Source organism: Bombyx mandarina, chromosome 19 (genome assembly GCF_030267445.1).
Source record: "Bombyx mandarina strain Sakado chromosome 19, ASM3026744v2".
NCBI lineage: Eukaryota > Metazoa > Arthropoda > Insecta > Lepidoptera > Bombycidae > Bombyx > Bombyx mandarina.
The window spans coordinates 8,971,379-8,977,378 of record NC_143225.1 but is presented as its reverse complement, the minus strand read 5'-3'; the positions used below and the strand labels follow the sequence as shown (position 1 = coordinate 8,977,378).

General features: G+C 32.4%; 1 protein-coding gene across 4 annotated transcripts in view; it reads right to left on the bottom strand.

The window, feature by feature from the left end:
- Window positions 1–6,000, bottom strand: part of Sema1a (semaphorin 1a) — a 461,552-nt gene continuing 455,552 nt past the window's right edge. For 3 of the 4 annotated variants that reach the window (XM_089735292.1, XM_089735293.1, XM_089735295.1), the window contains exon 18: window positions 5,415–5,572. The gene's annotated coding sequence lies outside the window, so the exon portion shown is untranslated. Of the gene's footprint in view, window positions 5,573–6,000 lie in introns of all 4 variants that reach the window. The other variant, XM_089735294.1, reaches the window with a different exon arrangement.

The following is a 6,000-nucleotide window of genomic DNA, read 5'->3' as shown; positions in this document are numbered from 1 at the left end:
CAAATTTCAATATTTATTTACTAAAGAAAAGGAATACATTTTATCCTTTGCTAAAATATTTAGCATAATAATGTTAATAATATTTTAATGAGAAAATGATCATAACATTTCATGCAATGATGGAAAAAAATACAAACGACGTTGTAGTTTTGCATTTTTTTACATCATTGACTTTTATTCTATTCGTCTCTAGATATAAAAAAATTGCACTCTATAAATATGGGCAGCGAATATAGTGTAACAGTTCTATCACTGCGAATTGCATTTGCATTATAAAATTCCTACTTAACCCTACGCCTTACAAGGGGATAGAAAAACTTCCTACTGAATGAAATACATATTACACTTCTCTCTACTATGAGTAACAAAACATATTTCATTCAATAGAAAACTAAGATTTAACGGAGCGTTTAAAAAATGTCGTATTAACGGTACATAAAAAAGACCGTTTTTGTATAGCTTTGTCAACAGTTTATACATAGGAAAATATGTTTCTTGAAACTGGAAAATAATGCCAAAACGGCAATCGTACGTGAAGAGTCGAGTTTCTAAAGAGCAGCAACTATGTGATACTAAAGGCACACTATTAGAAACTCATTTTCAGAGAGTAAAGTGTAGATCAATTTTAGCATAGTCTCAGTCCCCTTAAAACAGCTTTTAGAGACAATACTCACTAATCTAGCGTCTATAATAATACATTATACTTCTGGAAGTGAGTGTATGGCCGGTACGTAGGTTACAATGTCGACTACAAAAGTGCAGGTAAGTAAATTAGTTAGGCACTTTCCATAGTTTGTTAACTCCTATTTTCTTAAACTCATCTACCAAAATTATGCATTTAAATATTTGTGAAGTGAAACTTCTAATGCGACTTCCAAAAAGGTTGCGTCAAACGTTTTGACGCTACCAGAAAGAGACAGAGCGAGTGTGAATGCGTGGCACTCGAACGCATGCGCATAGGTATGCTGTTACAGGCCAGCGCGAGCTTTAGCAACTAGTAGCGTCCAATATTTTAATGAAGTACCTATTTAAGAAAAAAATATATTTATTTTTCTATCTATAATTTAAAAAATATATATTATAATATAAATGTTGAAGATGCGCATCTCTTATACACAGCATTCCCTATTACAAGAGCAATCTGATTTAAGGATGAAAAATAAGAAAGCCACAATACTACACATCGAAAAAGAAGTTTCACTTCATTCACGTGCACCAAGTTGCACACGTACCGTTTTTTTTTTAAATATTATTTTCATGAACAGAATGTTATTATTCTATTTGATTTTTTGACGTTAGCATTGTACAAAAATTTTTGTTTCTGAGATTGTCTAAACTTACAAGTAATATAATATTAGTATGGTTTTGAATCTTTACTTGAAAAAATTATTATATATTACTTTGAATGAGATTCTAAAAAGTAGTTTCTTTGAATTTCCGTACATAAGTGCTGTTTTCACAATTTTATGAAATATTCTGTAAAATACTGGAATAATAATTTGGTGGATAGGAAAATTAAAAAAAATTGTAGTAAAAAGTGAACGGTCGAGTTTCATACCTATTTTGTATGGCCAATAAAATATGACGATTGTTCACAGATTGTTTTAAGATAGATAAATATATATTATCAGAAGAATTAATCAGAGAAAGAGTTTTATCCTTGATATTTATGGATTTTTAGGTGATATTTAGGTACGTATTCGTATAATCTATTTGGATTTTTGCTAAATCCTCTGCTACGTTTTATAGGTACTTACATTATCTTCAATAAAAGTCTTCGATTACTAACACTAAGGCTTTGAGTTTCATGAATAAAAAAGAAATCAAAATAAAGCATTCTATAATAATCTACGTTACATAACTTATGCATTTTTTTAATTAATTATTAGAATTTTTAAAACCATCGTAATTCTTCAAGCAAGTTACAAATGTTTTTAAGAATATTTTACGATTAACTTTTCATTTATTTATAGTTAATAATCGAGTACAAAAATGTGGTTCAGTAACATGAAAATTGTTAATGTAAATATCGTTTTTTTTTATATATTGTAGTACAAAAAACAATAATTAACAACTCTTGTTCATTGAAATTTCTCGCTTACTTCTAAAACTTATATTATTTTTCTTTATTCGACAAAAACCTAATTTCATTACAGAACTCGCTATTTACAATAAATACTAGCCTCTCTTACGTATTACGTCATGTTACAATTTTCTTTTTTCTTTTTTTTTCTTTTTTTATCGGTACTGATAATGATAACCAAAATATAACAACAATTATTTTCCATAGTATTTTACAACTTCATGGCAGTGCACTTATCATGGCGTAAGGTATTATAATTAAAATATTAACAAGTTAAATACATTTGGTTATCATTTTCAAGCTGCACCAAATGATTCTAAAGAATAAATTTGTTTCGTCAAAGCTTCTATTATTATACACCATAGGTGTATTGAATGGAATATAATTTATATAGAAGGACTAATGTGCGTTTACTTAACATTTTTAAGAAAAAATGGCAGTTACATTAATTTTAAATCAGTTATTTTAAAATAAATGTTTAATTCATTAATTCTACAAAATAAATAATTTACAAATAATGAATTCTTTGGTATATGAAAATGATGATAATATTGAACTGTTTATTAATCAGTTTGAAAGTAAGGTTAATTGTTGAAAACAAAAAATGCTATGAATTGCATGTAGCTTTACATGTTAATGTTTGTATTGAGTAAAATGTAGAGAATTATATTATTATTGTTCATATGTAGTGCTTGTTTCTAAAGAGATCACATTTTCATTGCAATTTGTGGCTGTTGCAGTGTTGCCAGTGTTGTATTCAAATATTTAATATTTTAATATTGGCTAGCCAATATAGCCAAACCATAAATAAGCAATGCTGAATGCTCCGCCACGCTGAAGGAGTTGACTTTTAATGCAATAAAGTGTGCTCTAGTATTTAGCTAATTTTTACCCATCGTTTTGGTTAGTGTGAAACCATAGTTTTGGCCTTGAAAACCTAGACACTAGCAATTTGAGAAGAAATCCTGTTCATAGCATTTTCGTTCCCAAGTTAAAAAAAAGAAATTACGTGTCGTCTACTGCGATATCTGCTTCAACGGTGTCCAATTAATTCTTAGATCCGTACAAAAGAAACACTAGTCTTGCCACCGTTCGCAGCACGTACTTAGGCACTAAGTTATTACATATAGAATTGACATTTCCTTACACATTCAATCTTCAACAATGAGCGGTGATGACTATTCAATACGAAATGAACATGAAGATTCGAAAAGCGATACCTAAATTGAATTAAGTTTCTATGAATCAACAAACTGGATCAGCAGGAACATTTGGATCGAGACGATCGTTATTTGGCCCGCGGTTATTGAAACATTAGGGAAATGACAAACGAAATGAGAATACAATGATACATCATATAACGTATGTACAGGATGATCTTAGTTACGTTTTGTAACTTTAATATTGCGCACCAACAATGTTTCCATTGGCATTGCGGTAGCACAGTGCCTAATCCTAACCTATTCATCTATGTATACAATCTCTAAATTCTATAAACATTATCGAATTATCAAAACGATCTCCTAAGAATCTAGATACACCCATAAGAAGCACTTTAATGAATGAATAATCATCAGAACTTTACAAGTTTTTATACACATGATAAATATATAATTTTGTGTTACATTTATTTATATCATTGGTTTCAACTGTACAAAACTTTTTCTCGACAAAACATGACTAGCCGCGAATATTCGGTACAGTATCGATTAAATTTTTAAATATCGATAAGATGATTATCTTAATCGCAGTGTAACTGTTTTATATAAAATTTACCACGAATAATCGATAACAAACATTCTAGGTACACGACGTGTTTAGCGATCGCCAGTGATATTCACGATGTCGTGATGTTAGCGTGTTGTCGAGTTTACAATACTATGCCTAATTTTAGAATAAAGGTAATTCCCTATATTTAATGACTTTATCCTACAAATATTTGTATGTAAAAAGCATTCTGTGTATTAATTGCATTTTTTACATGTTAGACGTTTATACGTTTGTATATTTTTTGTTCGCAACAATGAATTACTGACTATAAAAACTTGCAATTACATTCACTTTTTTATATTAACTATTCATCAACATTTTATCAACAAAACCTTATATTTTCGTCTATATTATATGTAAACTATATTATATATCTCTAAACAATCTACAATTTGTTACGTTATTAATTCTTACATCAAACGAGAATAGTTCCGTTTAAAAAAAAAATGAGTCATCCGTGGAGAGACATGGTTCAGATCGTCTGTAATCCCCGTATATTTTTGGGAAGAATGCCATCACTTCACACTGAAATGTACGATATCAATGTCTTAATTTTATCTCGTTATACAGTTCGAGGTTCGACCATTACAGTCAATGGAAAACACACACAAATTAAAAATACATTTAGGCAACAAACATTCTTGTACGTTATTGTATCCACAATTTTATTCAAGTTATGCTAATATAGAGTACAGCACGGTTGTCAGATTACTCGAGCAATCGAGTTCTCATAATACAATCGATTTATAATACAATCGAATCAATATTGTAGAAAGTCGATTTTGGAATATCACGTGTCAATTGAATTCTTGACGAATGATCACGTGAATTCTTATGATGCACGTAATTTGTATCATCAGTAATTATTCAACAAAGCATTATAATACAAAATGCAAATCGATAAGTCACTAAAAATCGTTTCTCACAGTTCGAGTCACATTTATTACGAAACCGATCACTCAATAAATAGTTCAACACCGGAATGTCACGATCGGTTGTCGCGTTTCATTTAACGCTAATGGCCTGTTTCTAAATACAACCTTTAATATAATAATATGCGTATTTATTCTCTGCAACCAACAGAGGCCATGCTAGTTATAACACACTCTGTAAGTGGGGCTTACGTAGGGTTACATCACATAAGACATTCGGTCTTACTCTTATGCTTCAGTCGATTGATTAGATGTACAACGTTTAGAGTGGGCGGCTTTTATCTTAGAATCAATATTCGTATTTCAAATTTGAATGTCCAGTAACAGTGGCGAAGAAAAATGAATTGACACCACGCTTGTTGTGTTGTAACCGAAATAACGGTCGCTCAACAAAGACTTCGTGTAGGTATCAGTCGGTGTTTCACACTTAAGTGACACACCGATATTTAAATGTAGCCTACACAGTATAATGCGTTTTGATTAATAGACTGAAGAAAAGCATAGAGTTAATTTAAATTTTTTGAGACTTTGATATTATCGAGGGACCACTAAGTTAGTAAAGGATTGGTTGTATGTAGAAACTGACAGTGTTTCGTCGAGTTTAGGGGCGGGCGGTGCGGGGCGGCACACTAGTTGCGGTAGATGTAGGCGCAGGGCTGCGGGGCGGGGGGCGGCGGCGTGGGGGGACGCTCGCCCGACGGCGACGGCGACGACGAGGGCGGCGAGGGGGACGACGACGAACCGGCGCTAACCGTGCCAGACCCCGAACCGCTGCTACGCTGAGACACTGCACACAATATATTTCTAATTAATATTTTGAACAGCGAGGTTTTGAGCGGTAGTGGCTTTATTGGATTTCGTTGGCAAAATCCAAAAATTGTTGATAATATTTTATTATTATTGCATAGATAAGTGGACGAGCCCTGGTGTTAGGTTCTTATCGGAGCCCATAGACATATTTTTTTTTTTCTTAGATGGGTGGACAAGCTCACAGCCCACCTGGTGTTAAGTGGTTACTGGAGCCCATAGACATCTACAACGTAAATGCGCCACTCACCTTGAGATATAAGTTCTAAGGTTTCAGTATAGTTATAACGGCTGCCGCGCTCTTCAAACCAAAACGCATTACTGCTTGACGGCAGAGATAGACAGGGTGGTACTTAAACGTGCGGACTTACAAGACACCCCATTACCAGTAAATCTGTCCTTTGTATT